Source organism: Macrotis lagotis, chromosome 6, assembly GCF_037893015.1.
Source record: "Macrotis lagotis isolate mMagLag1 chromosome 6, bilby.v1.9.chrom.fasta, whole genome shotgun sequence".
Taxonomy (NCBI): domain Eukaryota; kingdom Metazoa; phylum Chordata; class Mammalia; order Peramelemorphia; family Peramelidae; genus Macrotis; species Macrotis lagotis.
Genome location: NC_133663.1, coordinates 32,557,463 through 32,582,411, shown reverse-complemented (window position 1 = coordinate 32,582,411; position 24,949 = coordinate 32,557,463). Strand labels below are relative to the sequence as shown.

General features: G+C 43.5%; 1 protein-coding gene across 1 annotated transcript in view; it reads right to left on the bottom strand.

Moving 5' to 3' along the window:
- FNDC3B (fibronectin type III domain containing 3B) overlaps positions 1–23,258 on the bottom strand; it is a 351,337-nt gene extending 328,079 nt beyond the window's left edge. The window contains exon 1 of the mRNA XM_074190931.1: positions 23,170–23,258. The gene's annotated coding sequence lies outside the window, so the exon portion shown is untranslated. The remainder of the gene's footprint in view (positions 1–23,169) is intronic.
- Between the last annotated feature and the right edge of the window lie 1,691 nt (positions 23,259–24,949).

Here is a 24,949-nt window from a genome sequence, read left to right as displayed (position 1 = left end):
TTCTCTCATTGGGGACCTCCTCCCTTGGTATCCCTTTTGAGGTATCCCTTGGTATCCCTTGGTATCCCTTCTTCCATTCCTATGGCTCCATTCTCTCACTGGGGAGCTTCTGCTATAGTCTCCCCTTTGAGGAAGAGCCCAGCCCAGTCATGCATCCTTCACTCTCTATATTCTATTTGTGTTGCTTTCTTCCTCCATTCCTATGGTTCCATTCTCTCACTGGGGAGCTTCCCTGTGGTCTCCCTTTTGAACAAAGGCCCAGTCCAGTCCCCTTTCTTCACCCTCCAGACTGCCACCATGTTTGTGTTGCCTTCTTCCTCCATCTCTATGGTTCCGTTCTCTCATTGGGGACCTCCTCCCTTGGTATCCCTTTTGAGGTATCCCTTGGTATCCCTTCTTCCATTCCTATGGCTTCATTCTCTCACTGGGGAGCTTCTCCTGTAGTCTTCCTTTTGAAGAAGGGTCCAGCCCAGTCATGTGTCCTTCACTCTCCAGACTCTGCCACCATGTTTGTGTTGCCTTCTTCCTCCATCTCTATGGTTCCGTTCTCTCATTGGGGACCTCCTCCCTTGGTATCCCTTTTGAGGTATCCCTTGGTATCCCTTGGTATCCCTTCTTCCATTCCTATGGCTCCATTCTCTCACTGGGGAGCTTCTGCTATAGTCTCCCCTTTGAGGAAGAGCCCAGCCCAGTCATGCATCCTTCACTCTCTATATTCTGTTTGTGTTGCTTTCTTCCTCCATTCCTATGGTTCCATTCTCTCACTGGGGAGCTTCCCCTGTGGTCTCCCTTTTGAACAAAGGCCCAGTCCAGTCCCCTTTCTTCACCCTCCAGACTGCCACCATGTTTGTGTTGCTTTCTTCCTCCATTCCTATGGCTCCGTTCTCTCACTGGGGAGCTTCTGCTATAGTCCCCCCTTTGAGGAAGAGCCCAGCCCAGTCATGCATCCTTCATTCTCTATATTCTGTTTGCGTTGCTTTCTTCCTCCATTCTTTGGTTCCATTCTCTCATTGGTGAATTCCTCCCTCAATCTCCCTTTTGGGGAAGAACCCAAACCAGTCAAGCTTCATTCTCTGCCATCATGCGGATACCCACACCCCCACTTCACTCCCTGACATCAGTTTCTTAAGGGAAAGGCTGCCCCCTCTTTTCCTTACTTAATACAAGGCCAACCTACTTGGTGACTAGTAAGTGGCCTAGATGGGAATTGAATTTAGATCCTCTGAGTATTCACCCAATACTCGTCCAAGGTCTGCTACAGAGCAGGTGCTTCATAAATATTTATTAATGGATCCCCCGACTGTCCACTGCAGGTAAATAGACATCCCAGACTCTCAGAGTTATTACCAAAACTAGATCTCCAGTTCCTTGATGTTCAGCCTTATGTTCTCTATCCCAGATCACATACAGGACACATGAAACTAAGACTGTTCAATAATGCTTTGGGGGGGGGGGGTGGACAAGCAGGAAGGCAAAGGGTGGACACGGTCACAGATGACCCAAAACTGGGAGGAATCTCTTTATATACTGGACGAAAGCATCTGAATCCAAACAGTCTGGACAGGCGTGAATGATGAGTCAAATCCAATAAGACCATACTTAATAGATAAACATAAACGGAAAGTCCCACACTCAACTTCACAGCACAAATTCAATCCCTAAACCTGATACTTGAAACATCCATACAATGTAGCTACACATACACAGATGAGGATTTAGTGTGTACACACACCCCTGCAACCTCCCATATAACCTAAATATATGTGAATGCGAGTGGATTCCACCCACCCACCCACCAAGTGAAGCTGACCCAAACGACTTCAAGGAACTTGAATTCTAGGCCTGGTTTTGATAATAACTCTGAGTTCTTGGATGTTTAGTTACCTGCAGTGGACAGTCAGTGGATCAATTCTCTGATTGAAGCTTGACTGGTTCTTCCTCAAAAGGGAGTTTGGGGGAGGAATTCACCAATGAGAGAATGGAACCAAAGAATGGGAGATGGTGGGGATCTAAAGGGCAAGGCCAGGGGTCCAGGGATGATCACAACCACAGAGGCCAAGGTCAGTCGCCTAAACTCCCTCAGGGCCGAAGCCAGAGCCTTCTTCAAAACCCCCACTCATCCTGTTTTTCAACCTAAACTACAAATCCCCCACCTCCTGGGCTCCAGTAATTAGTGTCCGGAGTCCTGGGGAGAACTAATCTCAAGGTGGGAAAGTCAGAGGGATCTCAGTGGGTTCTAGACCCTAATGAGTAAACACTATCCCACCATTCAGAAAAGCCTGACAAGAGGAGAAGAGAAGAGAAGAGAAGAGAAGAGAAGAGAAGAGAAGAGAAGAGAAGAGAAGAGAAGAGAAGAGAAGAGAAGAGGAAAAGAAAAGACTGGAAAAAAAAGATGCTACCAAGATTCCGATCATGATGTATACAGATATTATGCTAAGGGCTAGGCTAAGGATCTGCTATCTAAGGGAGCCTGGTTTTTACTATCTATTATTGTTATGAAATTATCACCAACAACATCTAATCACAGAAATCTCAGAGTTTGGATCCAAATCTCATCCTTCCCTGTTCTCTACCAGGTCGGGTCGGGTAGAACAAGCTTAATGCTCCTGCCAAAGACCAGCCTTTCCAATCTCTCACTTCCTCACCTGAAAATGAGTGGATTGAACTAGAGAATGAGAATAGTAACAATAATAATGTAAATAAAGCTACATCTATGAGATGCTGTAAGACTTGCAAATAGCACTTTGCAATTCTAATCCTCACAGCATCTCTTAGGATGCTGGTGCAAAAGTATTATCCCTAGTTTAGAGATCAAGAAACTGAGGCTGAGGGATTACAGAAAGGGAGACAGACAGGTCGTGGGAAAAGGTTCCATAGTCAGAGAGCATCTTTGGTACTCTCAAAATGGAAAAAAGATATTATAGACATTGAACCAGGGGGGGTCAATGAATTCAAAAACCAATGATAACTGAATTTCTATCAATTAGGCTTCCTTGGTAATACTGTGAATTATATTTTATGCACTGAAAACCATTAGCTGAGGCAGCTAGGCAATACTTCATTGTCAAGAAGGCCCACAGCCTCAGTACCCACAGATCTGTAAAATAGGGATAATATTTGCACCTACTTCCCAGAATTCTTGTGAGAATCATATAGGAATGAACATATGTAAAGTACTACATAAATATTAAAAGACTATGAAATGCTATTTATAAATTTTAATAGTTCAATAATGATTTATCAAAAATTTTATATGTAAATTTAAGTTTACTTTGGAATTTATTTAATAAACTTTAATTTAACTTTGTATTGTTATATCATATCATTACTATATATTATAATTAAATAATAGATTATTAACAATATTAACATCATCATTATTACTATCATCACGTGTCCATAGGTTCCATCAAAACGTCAAGCATCATCATCATTATTACAAGTCTACAGGCTTCACTAAAATGCCAGAGGTTCATCACCCAATCTAGGAACCCCCAATCTGGACGAAGACCATGATTCATCCTTTGTGGAGAGTCTATGGCAAAATCCATTTTAACAATCAGAACGTCCAAACTTGAAATGAGCTACCTGGTAAGACTGTGCTTAGCAGAGTTTGGTAACGCCTGTTACATAGGAGCTTCAAAAAATGTTTACTGATTGGATGATTGACTGATTGATTGACTGATGATGGGCTTCCCCACTTCAAGGGAGGTCTTCCCATGAAGAGTAGACGAACATTTCCTAGGGATGAGAGAGTTTTTAGACCAGATGCCCTGAAGTCTCTTCCTGGGGCTGAAAGCCGGGGAGGCCCCCCCTTTCTAGGAGCCCAGATATGCTGCTGGATACATCAGAGAACCTTCTGGAGCACCCCATACAACCACTGCAGATGCCGGATGCCATCCCAAGCTTCATTTTCTTTCATAGTTCCTGGATCTCACAGTCTACCCAGTGACAATCCCCAAAACGAGGTTATGAAGAGGACTTGCAGTAAGTCACCTCCTCTCCATCCTTCCTTCCTCCCTTATCTCTAAAATGAGATTAATGAGGAGACTAGTGATCAGGGAATTGAGGCAGATAAGCAACTACACTAAACCGCTTAGCATTATGTAACAGTCAGTTATTATGTAATGAGATAAGACCCAGACACCTGGCGAAAGCTTAGGGAACCTGGTAAGACCCAGAGACTGGTCAGGGGAAGAAAGAACTGGAAAGATTCTGTTTCCTCCCCCAGCGCTGGCCCCTGGGGAATGAGGGTAGGGGGTGGCCTCCACAAAGCCCCAGGACCCTGGCTGAGCTGCCCAGTTAGGGCTGGTCCATTCTCCATCTCTAACCATTATCCTGCCTAGAGAACTGGGCCAACTCAGGTTCTCCTCTCATGGACCATGGAGGGAAACCTGGGGGTCCAACTCCTGGTCCAAAGGGTCTCTAGTTCTAGACTATCCACAAACTAACTGGGGGCTCAAATGTTTTCAGAGAGTTTAGTTTGGGGGTTTTTCTACCTGCTTATTTTGAGGGAGATGGGGGTGGTGATGGTGTTCTGGGTGGGGGGAGAAACAAACTAATCTTCAGAGATAAAATGCAAACAAAGATGACCTTCTCCAAGGGACCCTCAAGCAGCTTGACCACAGCTCGGACCACCATGGGAAAGGTCTTCTTTCACACATCAACATCCCTCAGCAGAAGAGGATATTTCAACCCTAACCGATATGGGTTGAGCAGTTAAGGGTTATTTAGGACCAAGGCCTTTGTAGTAGCCCAGGGAATGGTGACACGTGGCAGTTCCCCACAAGAAACCTCTGCCCCTCACCCTGGAAGTCACACTTCATCCTGGCCAGCCAGGGTCCATGAAAACTTAACGGTACCAATATCTACCCAGAAAATGAGCCTGATCGGGTTATAATAGTTTTTCCATTCAAACGCAATAAAAATAAATAACTTAAGGGAAATTACATTTTGTAACTGAAATGTTGTTTCTGACTTAGCAGTAATTAGTCCAATTTCTCCTCTGCTTCAATCCTTTCAATTCAGCAAACATTTATTAAGTGCCTACTATATACAGGTCGGTGAGATGTTACAGTGGATACAGATTTGAGTCTGGAATCAGAAAAGCTCATCTTTGTGAGCTCAAATTAGATCTCACTTAATTAACTTTGAAACCTGGAAGTCATGGTCAGCCTCAGTTTCATCATCTGTAAAGTGGGGACCTTCACAGAGTTTTTATGAGGATTGACAAAGATAATATATAGAAGGGCTTTGGAACGCTTAAAGCATTATGTAAATTTTATTCTTATTTTGTACTTTGAAACAAGTATTCTACCTGTGCCTGTTCCCCAGATATATATATGAACAGGTTTCTTTACATGAAAAACCTACATTCAGTTAAGTCAATAAACATATATGATTACCTTGAGTCCCTCACAGAGCTAAGATCTGGGGGTCAAAAAGGCAAAAGAAAAAATAAAAATAAAAAAATCCCTGGCGTCAAGGTTCTTATTCTAATGAGAGAGAAAACATGTATAAATAAACACTGTGAATGGGTAAATATTACAGGATAAATTTGGGGTAATTTTTTTTAGGCTTTTTGCAAGGCAAATGGGGTTAAGTGGCTTGCCCAAGGCCACAAAGCTAGGTAATTATTAAGTATCTGACACCGGATTTGAACCCAGGTATTCCTGACTCTAAGGCCAGTGCTTTATCCACTATGCCACCTAGTCACCCCTATTGGGGGTAATTTTCAAGGAAAGCTTTCACATTAAGGGGATCAAGAAAAGTCACTTGGAGAAAGGAAGACTCTAGAATCAAAGAATTTTAAAATCAAAAAGGATTTCTATAGTCATTTAATTCAACCCATCTTCCTTCCCAACCAACCCAACCTCCATTTTCCAAGGCAGCTCAATGCCCAGATAGATGACTTTATTGGCAAGTGTTTTCTTGATTGGATGAACTCTAAAAGCTGAGCACCTGGGTAAGTCACCCCCTTCTTCTACCCCACCAATCTCCTTCCAGGGCTAATCCTACAAGCTGTCTCAGCTGTTGCTCCTCCTAAAGAGCTGGTGAAGGCTCAATCAATCCTGGGGGGGGGGGGGGGTGCTGCCCTCAGGAAGCAGCTACTGACATGAAACTAAGATGAGTTGGAAGGATTTGACATCAGAAAAGTCATGGGAGAAGTTGAACAATTCTTCTGCATATAGCATTTAACTCTCAAGAAAATCTTGTGGTGTGGTCATTGCTCCATCCAGTTCACCAATGAGAGACACAAAGGTTGTGACTCACCCAAAGTCATTTCATTAATAAAGGCAGGTCCAAACCTCCCTCCCCACTTTCTTTCATCCCTTTGACAAACATTTTTCTGAAAGATACTCAGAGGTCCTATGTTCAAAGCTAAGGGCATATCCAGTGTGTGACCCCAGTCACCCCCCCACACACACACCCCAATCAGTACAGGACAGGTTTTAATGACCTGAAATCATACTCAATTCAATCAACACACCCCACCTACATTTCAAAGAAAGAGTCTAAGAATCTAGAATTGAAAGAGATCTTAGGAATGTCTGGTCCAAGAGTTCTTAGCCTGGGGTCCATGAACTCATTTTTTAAACAATTATATTTTGATAACTATTTCAATATAATTGGCTTTCTGTATAATTTGATGCATTTTATTTTATGTTTTAAAAACACTGCTCTGAGGCAGCACCAGCCCTGAGTTCAAATCTAGCTGTGTGACTCTGGGCAAGGCCCTTCATCCCATTTGCCTCCAAAGGAAAAAATTGTTTTATTGCACTGTCACAGGGGTCTTTCTACAACACAACTAACTACAGATCGAGTCCAACACACTCCCCTTACAAACAAGTCATCGTTACTTAAGACTTAGTGACTTGACCAAACTCTTGACTAAAGAAATCTTTCTTTCTATTTAACAGACACAGTACCTGGTCCTCAAAAGAAACTGGGCATTGTTATGTTCCAATTAAGTGAGCAAATTCTGAGTTTATAGCTTCAAGCAGACCCACGAACCCCAAAATGTAAAAAGACATTTCATAATCAGGCCTAAATACAGTTAACAATTAAATTACTTATAGATGAATAGTTAAGTAAGTTCCTTATTAATGAGATGTTTTCAGTTAACAAAAAAATCCCAACTCCACATATTTTCTTCCCTCCCCCACAGAATGTATTCTATGTACTCTTCTGGAAAATGTATTTATCTTTCTACTACAGGGTCAAACATATTGCCTCATTGCTTTTTGAATTAAACTGCTACTGTGTGACCCTGGATGAGTCCACTTCTCTGGATTGAGGTTTTCTTCTCTATAAAGATGACAGGGACCCAGTTTGCAAAGAAATTTCCAGAAAAACCTTTTTTCAACCATTTATAAAGATTCTCTTGCTGAAAAAAAAAGGCATTCAATGAAAAAGATGGAAATTATTTGAGCACTGTTTCAGTCGGGTTTTTTTTTCTTTAATTGCTAATTAATCTGCCAAAGAAGAAGGCTTGTCAGGTTGGTGAGCCATGCCCACCAATGAACGAGGACAGATGATGACTCAGTGAAAACAGGCATTTAGAAAACTCTGTCATCCTCCCTGACACTGTCCCACTGTGGGGAGACGGAGCCCACTCCTGCCCACCCCAGCATCCTCTGCCTGCTCCCTCCCCAGAAGGCGCCCCCAGAAACTGAACCCGAGGAATTCAAAGATGGCCAAAGGAATAACGGGGAAAGGAAAGGTCTTGGAATGGTACAAAGCTCTGCCAAACAGCTCTGGACTAATTTGGGACAATCAGAAAGTGAAACATTAGAAATAGGAAGTGACACTATTTCCTTACCTAAAAACTCAATGGAGTTAATTAAAGGAGCCCAACTGCAGGGTGTGTGTGTGTGTGTGTGTGTGTGTGTGTGTGTGTGTGTGTGTGTCTGTGTCTGTGTCTGTGTGTGTGTCTGTGTGTTGAAACAAGACATTTAAAAAATAATGCTGACAGATGTAAGCAGAAGTTGAGAAAGTCAGGAGTCATATGGGAGGGAGAATTCTTAAGCAAAAAATGAGAGAAAAAAGAGAGAAAGAGAATTGTGATTATTAATCAACCAACAAAAAGATGGGGGGGGCAAGTCACTTTACCCTGTTTGCCTCAGTTTCTTCATCTGTAAAAGCAACTGGAGAAGGAAAGGGGTCATCTCTTTCCAACATCTTTGCTAAGAAAACTCCAGATGGGCTTGAAAAGAACCAGAAACCACTGATAAGAACAGAATAACAACAACATAAAAGGTATTGATCCGAGCAGATAAGATAAACCTCCTGGAGGAGGTGACCTCTGGCTGAAAGTCCAAATCTGCAAGGGGCAACATGACTGACGTGGGGAGTGGCCAGCACAAGCCAAGACAAGGTAGCCGGTCTGGCTGGACCTTAAAGGGTGGAGGAGGGAGAACTGTAGAGAGTAGTGAGGCAGAAAGGGGCCAAAATTGTAGAGGCCGTCCAATGACAAGCAAAGACCTGTGGATCTGACTCCAGAAACAGATGGGAGCCACTGGACTTTACTGAGGGCAAGGGTGGGACACGGCCTTCAGACCACCACTGAGCAGGAAGAAGACCAACTGGAGAGCTTCTGGTTTATTTTTAATCAATGCAGCTAAAACATAAGAGGAACCATGACATGGGGAAAATAGTTTGCATCCAATAAAATTAGGTAAAAGTCTGATATCCAGATATATTGGAAGTGAACCAACACAAATAAAAGACTTTTATTCTCCAATAATAAAGCAGTCAAAAGATAATGAAGTTTCAAAAGAAAAATGGCAAATGATCAGTGGTCAACTGCAATCATTGCTCTTAATCACTTGTGATAAAAGAAACAAAATTAAATGAAAAATATGTTTTTACCTCTCAGCAAACTGACCTCTGAGAGGACTTGGAAGGACATGGGACAAAAATGTGATGCTGACGGAGCCATTCTCTCCCATCTCCTTACCTGACTTTTCAAGCCCCACATAACATCCCCTCTCTGGTATGAAATCTTTCCTGAACCCCCTTGGAGTCAGTGTCTGCAGTTTATCCCCAGTTTATCTTGTTTACAGAGCAGTTAGGGAGTGAAGTGGACTGAGTTCCAGGCCTCAGACAAATACTAGCTGTGTGACCCTGGGCAAGTCATTTCACCCTGCTGGCCTCAGTTTCTTCATCTGTAAAATGAGTTAGAGAAGGAAAGGGGCCATCCCTTTCCAACATCTTTGCCAAGAAAACCCCAAACGGGGTCGTGAAGAGTCAGACATAACTGAAATGATGGAATGACAAATATCTTCCGTGCCCACAGTGTCTGTAGGTTGTCTTCCCCATTACAGAACATCTTTGTCCGGCGCATGGAAGGTACTTTACCCTTGCTTACTGGCTGGCACTCACGGAATTCTACAAAGTAATGTGGAATGGAAGCAGAACCACACCAAGTGCCTGAAGATTGACTGATTGGTATTAAGAGTCAGATCAAGGGAAGGGCCTAGTAACTGCTTAGGAACTGATGGCCAGGAACCAAGCTTGGTCCTTTTGTCACATATCTCCTTCTTCTAAGCAGAGAGTTGAGAAAAGAAACACCAAACATCACCCGACGCAGTCCCCATGACTTGTTCCTACTTAACTGTGTCTCTTCGTTACAAGGGAAGGTTCTATGCTTTGAGGGGAGAAAGGGTCATAAATGGAGAAAAGACAGATGTAAAAATAAGAGCAATCAATAAATCTTATTTTTAAAAACAAGGTGATCCCCAACAGATGAACTTCAAAAGGATTAAAAGCTTCAGGAAGAAAGGTCATAGAAAAATAAAAGCATATTTAAAAGTGATTCACAGTGAATTAAGCAGAACCAAAAGAATAAACATAATTACGATGGTAATGTAAGGAAAAAAGACATCAGAAATCCAAGGAAGAGTTGGCCACCTCTTCCAACTGAGGATGAAACTGCTGCATAAAACTCTTCTCTGGGAAGAAAGATGGTGGATGAGCATGGAATGGGGCGGACATGCTTCCCTTAGCAAACATCAACAACAACAAAGCATGGAAGAGGTCCACTGAGAGGATGGTAGGATCAGCGCTGTTTTTAAAAGTAACAAACGTTTTTTGAAACTATGCTGGGAAATATTTTCATTACTAGAAGACTACAACAGAATTGGATCTAAAAAGGGGATGGTTTCAAATGGTCACTGAACTGCTTACTCTTGGATCTAGTAACACAACCAGGCCTACCTACCTCCCTAAAAAAAAAAAAAAAAATCAAAAGAACAGGAAAAAACACCTATTAGCAAATATATATATATATATATATATATATATATATATATATATATATATATATATATTTTTTTTTTAATGACTCTTTGTAACAGCAAAAAGCTAGAAACTAAAGGTGAGTTCATCTACTGGAGAATGGCTAAACAAATGATGGTTTAGCAATGTAATCAATTACTAATATGCTATTAATTAATGATAAGAAACCCAGAAGACTTGTATGAACTGGTGCAGAATAAAGTGTACAGAACCCAATGGACAATTTCTACAATAATAACATACAAAGACAAACTTGGAATGTTTTAAAGGCATTCAGCACAATAACCAATCATGACTTCTGAGGACCAGTAATGAAATCTGTTAGCCGTCTCCTGATAGATGATGAATTCAAGATGAAAAATGAGACATGTCTTTTTGGATATGGTTGATAGGAGCATTTGTTTTGAGTAGATATATTGGTTTCAAGAGTTTGGGTTTTTCCCATTCTCTCTCAATTAGAGAGGTGTGAGAGAGAAAAAATAAATGCTTATTTATTAAAGAAAAAATATCACAAAAGTAAATTTAGTTTTTTTAAAATATCAAGAGTAACTTTCTTCAATAATCCTAAAATTTAAGAACTTTACTGAGCTAATCAGAATAATAAAAAAAATTATAGGGTCTATATTCTAAGATTACTTTCCATCTCCACCCTTCCTATATTTGAATCCCAAGAAATAATTTACCTATTTTCTCTATGGTTTCTAAAGTACTGATGTTAAAACAATCTTTGTAAAAATTCTCTAGAAAACTTGAGTCAGTTTTATACTGGAAATGTCCCTTGGAATAGTGAAAAATATAGTGGGCCTGAAAAATCAAAAGTGTCTCTGGCAGCCTGCCAGGTACATAACCATGATGGGCAAGTCATCTGAAAACTGGAAATACACCCATTAATACATGCTATTTCACAGGCTTGTCATGAACATCTAATGATGTTTCAATGGAGAGAATGCACTGAGCAAACCTTAAAATATGTGATTGTCATTAATACTTAATATTAATAAGAATATTATAACACTGTTTTATTAATGTTATTTTCCCTTAGTGATGGAAACTTAGATATGGGGGTGAAGGTAAAGAATTACACTCATTTGTTTTTAAATAAAATAGAAGTAAATATAATTATTAATAAAAATAAATAAAAACAACAGTTTAATCATTTAAAATGAAATAAATATAATTATTAATAAAAATGAAAATAAATATTTTAATCATGTTTAAAATGAAACAGGAATAAATATAATTATTCATAAAAACTATGTAATATTTTATTCAATGAAATTATTAATAAAAATAAAAAGTATTCATTCTTTTTTTAAAATCATCATCCCTATATCTTGCTGATTTTTATTTTTTAAGATATTTAAAATTGTTCTCTTTCCTAAGAAACCTCAAGGCAGAAGTACAACAAACCAAAAAATAAATAAATAAACAAACAAACAAACAAATAAAGAGCTCTTTAAGAATCGGTTCCATCAGAAGGTAATTTGAGGCAAGGGGTAGACTACATTACCACACTCATGAGCCCAGATGTGCAAAGGTTCCCAAGCTCCCATATAAGGCCAACATGCCCTCCAGAATTCAAGGGGGAAAAAAAGGTGATTGGTGGGTCCAGAAGTGTAAAAAAAAAAAAACCCACATTTTTTCCAGTTTACAGCCTTATTTTTAGGCCATTTGAGATGAGAAGTCAATAGTCTTATGATACATTCATGGAGAGAACCCCTCTTTCAGAGGGGAGACATTCATTAGTCCCAGCTCCGGAAGGAGAAATATGAAGAAACTAGAATATTCTTGAAGAGGTAGGACTTTGCCCCCCCCATGCCTACTCCCACCGTTGTCCTTAGCTCACCTCCAGTGTACTCCTCCACCCTACCTCCCCCAAGCCAAGGGATTCTCTAACAAAGAAGGCTTTTAGGGCTGCCAGCTGCCCAGGTTCTGCCTGGACTGTTGGACAAGTCCCCAGGCCCCCGGTGAATCTCAGAACTGCCTCCCCCCAGAAGCTGGTTCTAGGGCTGATCTTTCTGGCTCTGCTCCCATCTTCCCTTGACTGGTCTCCAAAGCAACAACCCCAGTTCTCATCAAGAGGAAAGGGGCCGTATTCATGGATGACCCAAGGGAGGACCATTTCTGAAGATGATGGCCACAATCAATCGATCAATCACCATTCATAAAGCACCCACCGTTTCCCAGGCACCACCCCCCCAGCACTGGGAATAAAGTCTAGCTCTCATAATGAATGATTAAGTAAGGGAAGTCAATCAATTCAGTTTCTCAGGTACAGAGTGGGAATAGGTGACCTCAGACATGTGCCTTAACATCCCTAAGCTTCTCATTCCTCAACTGGAAAAGATGGGGGACCTCCAGGTCGAGATCCTGATGAGGTAGACCTAATCAGGAAACCTCCATGTAAACCAGAAAATGATCCAAGTCTAAGTGGTTATTCAATTTTATTTGTATTTTATACTAAACTTCAGGCTCTTTTTTTTAAAAGTAGAACACAGAAATAAGATGCTTTTTTTTTTTTCCGTTGGTTTCCCTGGTTTAAAAAATTTCAGGAGGAAAATCTTTCTACCAAGGCAGGCAGCCACCTGTCCTTCATCTTATAGCGAGTAGAGCAGTAAGAGGCTATGTATGACTTAGACCAGGATGAAGAACTTTTAACTCAGGACTTCCAGAATTGGAACCTGGTTTTCTATCAGCTACACTAGTGGTTCTCAACTTTTGAGCTCCAGGACCCCTTTACACTTTTAAAATGATCCCCAAAAGCTTCCGTTTATGTGGGCTTTATTCACTGAGGTTTGTCTAGTTTTTGAGTCCTATCAGTCACATTCCTCTCTTCTTAACCCTTCTTGGCAAAGTTACTGGAATAGTTTCCTTCTCAGCTCATTTTACAGATGTGGAAACTGAGACAAATAAGGTTTCAAAGCACCTGCTCAGGGTCATAAGTTTTGAAGTGTCTGAGGCCACATTTGAACTCAGGTCTTCCCAACTCCAGGCCTGGCACCATCCACAGAACCACTGAGCCACCCACTATTTGCCATATTATAAATCAAAACTGGTGGATTTTGAAATATTCATTAATTCACTAAAAAAAACTAAACTTATTACAACAAAGATGATATTTTTATGAGAAAGAACCATATTTTCCCAGGCAAAAAAAAAGTAAGAATTGCTACTGTTTTTCAGATTTCTGGCTAATCTCTTTAATGTGGGGCTAATACAAGACAGCTGAATTCTCATATCATCTTTGCCTTCAATTCCAAGGCTGGATATATTATTTTGGTAGAAGTATATAAAGAAAATCTGGCCTCACACAGATATGTGACTAAAGGAGGGAGGAATGTTTTAATAGGTAAATATTCTGAGTACTTTCATGAAAATAATTTTGACCTCAAATACTTCCCTGTCCAAAGTTCTCAAGGACCTCCAAGAGTTCAATTTTGAGAACCAAGTTCCTTGGAAGTGTCCTTAAGGTCAACTCATCCCACCCCTTCATTTTATAGATGGAAAAACTCGACATCTTGCCCAATGTCACACAAGGTAGTAGTAAATAAGGGGCATTTGAATCCAGGTCCTGAAACCCCAAATCCAATATGCTTTCCACTGGGGTCAAATGTCAGACCAGCCCTAAATTTACAGGGACACTAAGGAGGGCCCATGAGGTAAGGCCACTGTTGTTTGGGGTCAGCCCAACTCTGTTCTAATGCTTCAGCACAGACTAGGGCAGGACAGCATACATACGGTTCCAGAGCTAGATGGGGGTCACACTAAGGCTTCCAGGGTTCACAGATCCAATCCCCTGATACTCCAATATATCATATTTTGTTTTATTTTTATTTTTTTTAGGTTTTTGCAAGGTAAATAGGGTTAAGTGACTTGCCCAAGGCCACACAGCTAGGTAATTATTAAGTGTCTGAGGCAGGATTTGAACTCAGGTCCTCCTGATTCCTGGGCCAGTGCTCTATCCACTGCACCACCTAGCTGACCCCCCAATATATTATCAAATAACAGAATAGCATGGATCATAATCAATTAAAACAACCATCTCCTGGCTGAGGGAGTGATAGATAACATGTTTGTCTCCTTGGTCTCCAGGGAACTCACAGTACAATTTTAAATGGAGAACTGCAACTTCTATCTCTATCAGGACTGGAGAAACTGTCCTCTTTTTCAAAATAGTAACAATTCATGGGATTTATCATAGTGAAATGATAAGAATTAGCTAAGTCTTAGCCAGTTCAAAAATTAGAAAGAAAGGCAGAGGGAGAAAACAAATTTCAATTTAGCAAACAAAGGGCAGCTTGGGTGGTACACTGCCTCTGGAGTCAAAAGACCCAAGTTTAAATTTGGCTTCAGACCTTTAGGAGCTATGTGACCCTGGGCAAGTCCAGATTACCTCACCATTAAAAAAAAAGTTTTCAACCCTTTTATTAGCCTATAAATAAGACCCAGACAGATTTCTTATAGTCCCAAAACTGAATTCTGATCCTTAAATTGTTAGCCCCCACAGAAAAATCTCATTAATGTGGGGAAAAAACTAGGGAAGACAAAATTTAAAAAGTAAAATCCATAGGCTTATTCTTTAAAGAATTCATTTTAACTACCCTTGACTAAATACGATAAACAAATCACTTAGAAAATGCAGAGAAAGAAGTCCTACTTTAGTGAACAGGTATCCATGGTCTGTAATGAACACATACAAGAACACTTATCTGAGTATACTCCCATAAACCTGTGATAACCAGAGTTGGACTTTGTGTTTTTTAAGTGACTTGCCCAAGGTCACACAGCTAGGCAATTATGAAGTGTGTGAGGCCACATTCGAACTCAGGTCTGCCTGATTCCAGGGTCAGTATTCTCTCTACTGCACCACTAGCTGCCCCGAGTTGGCCTATTTATTGTTTTTCACTAAATGCGTGCTTTTAATTTTAAGGTCCTGGAAACCTGCAGATTCCCTTAATGAATGTTTCCCTTGGGACCACAGTTGAAAAAATACACACACACACACACACACACGTGTGTGTGTGTGACTATAATGGAGTTTTATATATGTATATTATATGTGTGATATGTGTGGATAATAAACATGTGTATACAATGTATTGTTATATACACGTGCTCATTACATACATATTTACAAGTGAGTTATATATGTGCTGTGTACATGGGCATGAAATGTCTGTAAACTGAGTCATATACCAGTTTCTCTGTATATGTTATGGTGTGTTCTATACCCATGTCTGCGTGTGCATGTGTTACAGACATGTGTATGTGTTCATGTGTATATTCTGCATGTACATGATGTCCATATGATGTGTGCATGTGTGCATGTATAATGTGTATCTAGTATATGTGTGGGTTACATACAAATCATACAATGTGTGTATGTGTATTCTAGATATATGCAATATACATGCACATAATGTGCATATATTATGTGTGTAAATGTTATATATGCAATGGCCATGCATGTATGCATCATCTACATATAATACATATAAGTGTGATGTGCAATAGGCATATGTGCATGTATAATGTACATGTATTATATAGTATACATATGTGTGTGCGTGTGTAAAATCCATGTGGCTATCGTATGGATGTATTATGTGCATGGGTGTCATGTACATATTATGTGGGGGGGGTATCGCTCTCTTCCCACCTCATTCTCCCCTCCAGAATATAAGTGTTGGAAGAAAAGGGGCCGGTTTCATTTTTTGCCTTCGAATCTCCAGGACATGAGTAGGTGATTAATTGATTAAAGGATCATCTGAGGGTTTGATTTTGTTTAGTGCTTACTCATAATGAACAAATGTACAAGGTACCGCATGAGGACACAGACAGTGAAAAATAACAAAGTCCCTGATTTAGGGAAGTCAAGAAGTTAGACCTGATGGGAGGAAGCAATCCCTCCCAGACTGGAGGGAGGAATGAGGATCCAAAGGCCAGAAGTGTAGAAGGCCATTCCAACCCTGTTAGGAAGTTGGTTTTCCCCCAATTACATCCAACCGGAATCTCTTCAACAGATTAAACAAAGACAGTAAATGTTCAGTTTCCTTTTAGTTTCATTCACTAAGCATTTATTGAGCAACTGCTGCATACCAGGGCTGTACCACGCTTAGGCACATGAGACATAAAAACAAAACTGCCAGTGGCTTCCAATCTACAGGCAGAAGCAGGAGGGTCAAAGCAGAAGGGCAGTAGGGAGGAAGGTCGGATTTGAACTCAGGTCCTCCTGACTCCAGGGCTGGTGCTCTACCCACTGCACCACCTAGCTACCCCAAGTCAGACTATTTATATGGATGGAAGTGAGGAAGGAAGGAAGGAAGGAAGGAAGGAAGGAAGGAAGGAAGGAAGGAAGGAAGGAAGGAAGGAAGGAAGGAGGCCTGGGGGGGGGGGGACATGAAATGAACACTGCAATTTAATTAAATCAGAAACAAACTTCCCCCATTTGGGTTCAATTTAATCAGAAGTGAGGAGGGTTGAGCTGCAGCCCAGACCACCCAAGGCAAGCCTTCTACCCCTTGGCTAAGGTCTGGACTGCTCTAGTGGGCTAATGAAGCTTCTAGGCACCTCAGAATACTGTTTTTAAGAAGTGTAAAGTAAAATACATGATTATAAAGGAAAACAATTAGAAAGCTGCCAGTCTGACCCTGAGTTTCCAAGATGAGAGACTCCCTGAAGTCTACCTCCCAAGGGTTTAGAGGTGACCCTGATCTAAAGTGAATTACAGGGGCAGCTAGATGGCCCAGTGGATAGAACACTGGCCCTGGAATCAGGAATCCAACCTCAGACTCTTGATACTTATTAGCTGTGTGACCTTGGACAAGTCACTTAACTCCATGGCCTCACCAAAAAATAAATAAATAAATAAAATGGATTATTTCCTGGATAGGATAACTCATCTGTCCAGTTAACTATGAGTCAAAACACACTCTCATAAACCTCAGAGAGCCAACATTTTTTAATTTGCTCTTTATATGGGGCCTATATTGAGGGTTAATTTATAAAATGTTAGCTGGTCCATCACAACTGGGGGGGGGGGGGACTGGAAGGATTTATCCCTTTTCCAATTTAGGATTTATCTGGCCTGTAGATGGCAGGTCACCATTGTGGATCTTTTCTCTGATTTCCATTGAGTGGTTTGAAAAACTTCCCCCTTCCCACATACCTTCTGTCTCCAGGGAAGGATCACACAGTGACATTAAACCTGTACCATAAACAGCTCCCCTCCTGGTCTGCCCGTTAAAGAGGAATTCCTGTTGTTTCGATAGCTCTATCTTTACACCATATGAACAGCACACCCTCCAGCCTCTCTCCCCTTCCCAGACTATGGATAATATTGGGGAGGGCAGAGGGGGAAAGGAAAAGTCTATCCCATGAGGGAGGACACAGGCCAGAAGCTCCAACTATACCACATTAAACTTTTTCTTGGAGTCTATCTTGGTCTCTGGCTCTATGACTGTGTCTCTTTCTCTTTCTAAATCATCACATAGGGCCATACCCCATCAGGACAAAAACACACTATTCTGGTAAATATATTTAGCTCAAGTTTAATTGTTTTTAAACGAACACTCTCCACCACCCTCAAGTCCCACCTCTCCACACACCCCCCTACACACATGAAACACGGAAGTATTTCAAACCCTTACTGAAAACCCCCAAGAATGAATGTTTATTTGAAAATTATTTTTTTAGGTTATGAAAATATTACAGATTAAAGGCACCTGAAGTTTCTACAACTTGTTGTGCTGAATCCTAGGAAGCCAAAACCTGGCTAGATTGTACCCAGCAAAGACCACAAGATACAAGTCACACACACTCAAGTTCTTTCCAACAAGTAATTATGAACCAACTGGATTTATTAAAAAGAAATTATCACAAAAACATCAAGACTCTCTATCGTTCCATCCTGTAAGAGAGGCCACAGCATCATAGACCATGATGTTCTCCAACCATAGTCCTAAGAATGACCCCAAATCAAACCAGATGAATTCACACTTCAAAAAATGAGAAGTGATCCAACCTCCTAGCCCAGCTTCAGGCCACATCAACAGAAGTTTAAAAAAAAAAGAAAAAGACTAGCCAACAGGGTTCAAGAGAGATGAATTATGGATGGTGCAAATTGTGACATAAGTCAAAGTGGCTCTTCAGGGTGAGGGGGGTGGAGGGGGAAGGGGGAATGAAATCCTATAACCAGAACCTTCAAGCCTGAGTACTATTTCACTTACTAATTAAAAGGGAAAAATAACCAAAAGGCAGACAGCCCCTGTCCAAGCACAGTTTAGAAGACTGGACTAACTGCCAATAACTACACTTGGAAGAGATCGACTATGATCCTCTTTATACTTTTAATTTCGTGGCTACAGACCCAAGGACCCAATTCCAAAAATCAGTCCTTGAGGGGAAAAAAAATTACAGGAAAAATCCATTGCAAAGCACCCCAACATGCAAGAAATTTAGTGTGATCCAACTCCACAAGTATTTATTAAAAGCTTTTACAGAGAGAAAGACAAAACAGTCTTTGCCCTTAAGAGTTTAAATTCAACTAGTGGGAAAGAAAATGTACAAGAAAAAAACCTGAATAATAACCCTGAGTTCCTCTTCTGTATGCGTGTATGTGTGAATAAAGAATAAATCACTAAGGTTATGATCCTACTAAATAAATATATAATTTGCCGGGAGGAAAAAAAAAAAGATAACCCTATGAAAGTAGCAATATAATCCTCTACACTCAAAAAGGTTCAAGAACTCAGTGTTTACATGGCCTAAATCATCAATTTTCCAAGTGTCAACATTCCATAAAAAATTCCATAATAAACAAACCTTTTGAACATAACTCAATCCGACCCTGATAATCATTCCTGGGGCCAGATCATCAGAGCGGTCCTCTAACAAAAAGTCTACTGAATTCAGTCAATAATTCAGTAATCAATGCAATAATCAGAGCTAGAATAAAAGAAGACTGAGCTGAATAGGAAGTCATCTAGAAAAAAACTACCCCAGATATTATTTATTTAAAATTCCCTCTTCCTATTATTTAAAAGCATAGATTTCTAGCTGAACGGGGGCCTAAGAAAACCTCTACTCAGTCCAGGAATTCTGAACCTTCACAGATGCCTTTGACTGTCTGCTGATAACTAGGGAAGCCCTTCTCAAAATAAATATGGAATTGAAAATTAAATTTCAGTTACAGACTAGTGAAAATAAAGATATGATTGTTTTCCTGTCCAAAGTTCAAGGAGTCCCAGAAATCTCTTCATGGACCCCCAACTAGACTAACTAGATTAGTCCAACCCCCTACTTCCTCCCATTTTACAGATGAAGAAATTGAGGCTGCTGAGTGACTTGCCCCAAGGTCATCCACAAAGGATTCAAATACAGATCATGAGATCCTAGATTGAGAGCCTCTGCATTTGATACCGAGGTTATGTTTCAGCCAGGGTCATCCAGCCAGCAAGTATCTAAAGATGGGAACCCAAGGTCATGTGGACTCCAAGAATAGCACTCCCTCCTTCAGATAGTCATCCCATGTCTCCCCCCTTCCTCAATCCTTCCCAGACTGGGTAAAACCAATCACCTGGGATTTAAATCAAAACCTCTAGTCCAAAGGACTCAGTGTTATCATCCTTTCCTACAGAGAGTGACTTCTTGGTGGATTTCATTTTCATAAGGAGCCTTCCCAACTCAGTGACAAGGGCAGCCTTTTCCAGGGCAAGGTGGACTACCAATAAGTCACAAACTCTAAAGCAACAATTAGTCTGAGCAATTTTATAGCAAGGTCAGGGAAAAAAGTAATCACAGCTGGATTATTTTCTTTTCCAAAGACAATGTGGGTGAAGTCACTGGGAGGCAAATCATTGCCAATTCAAGGAAGGAAATGGCCATTTATTTATGAAGTACCTGCTATTTATCAAATATTACAAATATTATTCCATTTGATCCTTTCAACAACCCACTGAAGGAAAAATGCTGTGACGATCTTCATTTTATAGGTGGGGAAACTGAGGCAGGGATCCAGCCTTGCCCAGGGCCAAACTGCTGTTGAGTCTTTTTTTCCATTGCCAATAACAGCTATTTGTTGGTATTATTTCCTTAAAATAATTTGTTAAAAAAACTGTGAATGTTGGTCTTCGTTTTTTCCATGGCCAATAATTGTTTGCTGAAAATAAAAAATAGTGTAAATGTTTTTCTTCAGTGGCACGATTCTTTTTTCAGACATCAGCAACACAAACAATGCATTTTAAAAACTGTAATTATTCTATAGGTTTGTTTATCAGAGTCTGACCTAGCTGATGAACTTGGATCCAGCGGCTAACTCACCAGTCAGACATCTCTGGAATTGTTGGAAAACTAAATCTCAAGACATCTGGTGATGTAATTAGTGGCCAGCCCTGCCGAGCAGTCCTGGAAACGCCGGCCACTCTGTCATGAAGCTGTCTGACTCAGTTTCCCCATCCGGAAAGTGAGGGAATTGGACTAGGCAAGCTCTATGTGATTAACTGCGATTTTTCCTGGGTTGAATTTACCATAGCTATGAATGGGCAGAGTGGTCTTCTTGGAGATTCCAAAGTAATCTCCATCACCTGGGGACCCCCCATGGGAGCATTAATAGATCGACTGTTCCTATTTTTCGCCAGTCTCTCCCGCAAAGAAGTTAGAGGGGGGGTGCTTCCCCTAAAACAACATGCCTCTAAGCTGGGGTTCCCCAACTCTTCACCGGGGCCACCTCCCGCCCTCCCCCAGCCTGCACAAAAGTCGGGATTATTTTTCTCTCACACACAGACTTTCCCTCCACAGGGGGCTGGAAACTGGAGGAAATTCAAACCAAATTAGCTGCACATTACAAAATAAACAGACAAGCAATCCGAAGGTGCCCACCCAACAAAAAAGATCAGGAGAGCTGCAAAGTCGGAATCGGCCCGGGAGGGAGGGAGGGGGGGGAGGAACTGGGGGAGGGGAGGGGAGGGCAGGAAGAAAAGACTCACAAATCAACATGGATGAAGTTAAAGACTTCTAGAAGGAGCCCCCACCAAGTGTCATTCAGGCCGCTTCGGCCCAAATCCAAAAGCGATTTAAAGAAAAATACAGAGTCGGAGAGGAAAAGGGGGGGGGGGGGGCTTTTAAAAGAGTCGGCAAACAGTAATATGTCTTGGTAAGATGCCATGTCTTTCTTTCGTCTGGGATGGCAGAGGGAGGGCTTAGGGGAAAGTTTTACGCAAAAGAAAAATTCCCTCCTCGCGCCCCCCCCATCACGATCCGCGCCCCCCCCCCCGCGACGAACAGCCTAGCTCACCATTCCCCCCCCCCCCCCCCCCCCCCCCCCCTCCTTTTCGATAGAGGCACAAACACGTCAGGATAGAAAAGTTGCCTTGGCTCGGTCCCGAGTCTCCTTCTCCAAATACCCCCCCCCCGTATCCAGACATTTTGGAAAAGTTTACGCGGAGAGCTGGGCAGAACGCCTCCGGTCCCCCCCACCCCCCCCCACCTTAATGCCAGACCCTTTCCTAACCCTTCCGATCCTCCGACCCCCCTCCCCCGATCGCACTTCCTCCAAAGCCCAAGGCTTCCAGGGGTTCAGCAGCCCCCACCCAGGAATCCCTGGCCTCCAGCTCCCGGGGCCCCTAGGTGCCTCCGCGCCCCTCCCTCCTCCCTCCCAGGCTCTCCAGCCTCCGGGCACGGATTCTCGGCCTCTTCTTCTTCCTCCTCCTCTTCCTCCTCCTTCCTCCCTCCCCAACCAGCCCGAGCTCCCCCAAGTGGATGAACGAATACGAAAGGGGGGGGGTCCCTTCCCCAATTCTTTAAGTCGGGAACCACCCCTCCCTCCACTCCGGCTACAGTTTTCCAAAAGCGGCCAAGAGTCGCAGAAAGTGGGGAAGTGAAGATACGGCAGGGAAGGATTGGGGTGGGGGGAGGGGTGGGGCAGGGGGCAGAAGGGGGCGGGGGGAAATGTCAGGGCTCCCGGTCGGGAGCCCCCGAGGCACTCCGGCAGCCGCCCGGGAGGCCCGAGCCCGGAGCCCCGAGGCACCCAGGAGCTCCCCCCACCCCCCCCAGAAGTCCCCCGGGATTCCCGGGCTCCGCCGGCAGCCAAGGTTCGAAAAACTGCTACTTTGTAGCCTCCCGCCCGCAAACGGTTACTTTGTAGCCAGCAGGCCCGGCTCGCCTCCCCCGCCCGGCCGCGGCCGGACCCGAAGCCCCCCAGTTCCAAGGCCCAACAAAAGGGGGGGCCAACGGGGGTGAAGGGAGCACCCCCCGAGGCGCCGTCCCCTCCCGAGCCCGCCCCCCGGCGCGCACACAAAGTCGGCCAAACTTCGGCAGCACTTTGCGCTCTCGGGTCGGGCTGCACCCTCGCACCAGATGGAAAAGTGACACGTCGAAGATTCCGCCGCCGCCTCCCCCCGCACCCCCTCCCCTCCCCTCCCCGCCGGCGCGACCCTGCCCCGAGAGGGGGGCGGGGGCCTCCACACCCCCTCGGCCTCGGGGGTGGGGGCACGGGGGCGCCAGGGAGGGGGCCCGACGGGGAAGAAACGAAAATCAAGCCCGATCGCCGGGTTTCTGCTTTCTTGGAAAAACGGGGTTTTCTGGGCAAAAGCAGGGATTGGGGGAAGGGGGAGGGAATCGGAGCTCTAGATGCCCCCCCACTTTTCCTACTTCGGGGTGCGTCCGTCTCGTGCCCCCCTGCCTGGGCGCACCCCCCCACGAGATCCCCCCCAGTTCGGAAAGTGGGGGGTGGGGGCTCCCCAGCCCCTCTCCGCCCGCTGGCCACTTGAGCCCGAAGTTTTCCTGCTCGGAAAGGCGGACCCCCCCCCAGCCCGGGGGCCCCCGGAGCCCAGCGGCGGGGCCGGGCCGGGCTCTCGGGGCCGCCGCTCCTACCTTCCCGAGGGCTGGACAGGGTGGGAGCCGGGGGGCGCCGCAGCCTCGGGTCGCCCTCTGCCCGCCGCCGCCGCCGGCCTGCCTCGCGTCCTCGCCGCCGCCGCCGCCGCCGCCGCCGCCGCCGCTCCTCCCCCGCCGCCGCCGCCGCTAAAATAACTCCCAGCAGCTTCGGCCGGAGGATTCCGCCATGTCAATGATGTCGGGACCACATGGGGGACTGCGGGCCCGCCCACCTACCGTACACCGCCGACTAGCGCCGCCCGCACAAGCGGCCCGGCCGGGCCCGCCGCGGAGGCGGCCCGCGGGGGGCTCAGGCCCGGGAAGGCGGCGGCCCGCGAGAACGGGGGCCGCGGCCCGGAGCCCAGACGGAAAGCGGCGCGTCCGATATTAGAAGGAAATGGGAGCCGGAGGACCTGAGTTCAAGTGCGACCTCAGAGCCTAAGGGTTCCCCAGCTGTGAGACTCTGCGCCAGCCACTTCACCCCACTGCCTTAAAAAAAGGAACTGGGAAGTCAAGAAGAGAGAAAACGCTGCACAAGACAAAATAGGGAATGTCTTTATTTTATGTATTTTGGATTTTACAACTGTTCCCCCTATTCTTGCTCCCCCCCCCCCCCACAGAAGGCATTCTGTTAGTTTTTACAGTTTCCATGGAATACATTGACCTAAGTTAAATGTGATGAGAGACAAATCATAGCCTTCAGGAAGAAAAATAAAGTATAAGAGAGCAAAATCACATAGGATAACGGGGTTTTTTTTAATTAAAGGTAATAATAGTCCTTGGTCTTTGTTCAAACTCCGCAGCTCTTTCTCTGGCTACAGATGGTGTTCTCCATGGCAGACAGCCCCAAATTGTCCCTGGCTGTTGCACTGCTGGAATGAGCAAGTCCATCAATTGGTCATCACCCCCATGTTGCTGTTAGGGTGGTTCTGGTTCTGCTCGTCTCACTCGGCATCAGTTCATCCAAATCCCTCCAGGCTTCCCTGAATTCCCATCCCTCCTGGTTTCTAATAGAACAGTAGTGTTCCATGGCATACATATACCGTGCATTCCCCAACGGATGGACATTCACTCCATTTCCAATTGTTTGCCACCACAAACAGGGCTGCTGTGACTATTTTTGTACAAGCAATGGCTAAGTGGCTCAGTGGATAGAGCACCTATCCTGCAATCAGGAGGACCTGAGTTCAAATCCAGCCTCACACACTTAATAATTGCCTAGCTGTATGACCTTGGGCAAGCCACTTAACCCCATTGCCATAAATTTTACAAAAAGAATCAAGTGGCTGAGGCTACATTTGAACTCAGGTCCTCCTGACTCCAGCACTGCATCACCTAGCTGCACTTTTTCAGGAGACACATTCACAGCCGGAGTGGAATGGTGAATCAGGAAAGAAGGCCTCCATTAAATCTTTTGAGTTAGAAATTTGGAATTCTAAGAGGCAGAAGTATTCCAAGAGTGAGTATCAGCACAGGAAAAACAGAGTTGAGAAATGTTAGGGTTGTTGTTGTAGTAATCTGATTTCAGAGACTTTCTTAGCTGTGTAACCCTGGGCAAGTCATTTAACCTCTTTTTCTGACTCGGTTTCCCATCTGTAAAATGGGGACAATCAGAGCACTTCATTTAAAGGGCTGTAAAGATCAAAGGAGAGAACTTTCTAAATGTTAAGGGCTAGAGAAATGTTAATTATAAAGGTGTCCCTATTATGACCTACAGGTGGGTAGAGAATGGCAGCAGAGGGTTCATCACTGCACTGAGGTTGACCATTGAAATGAATGA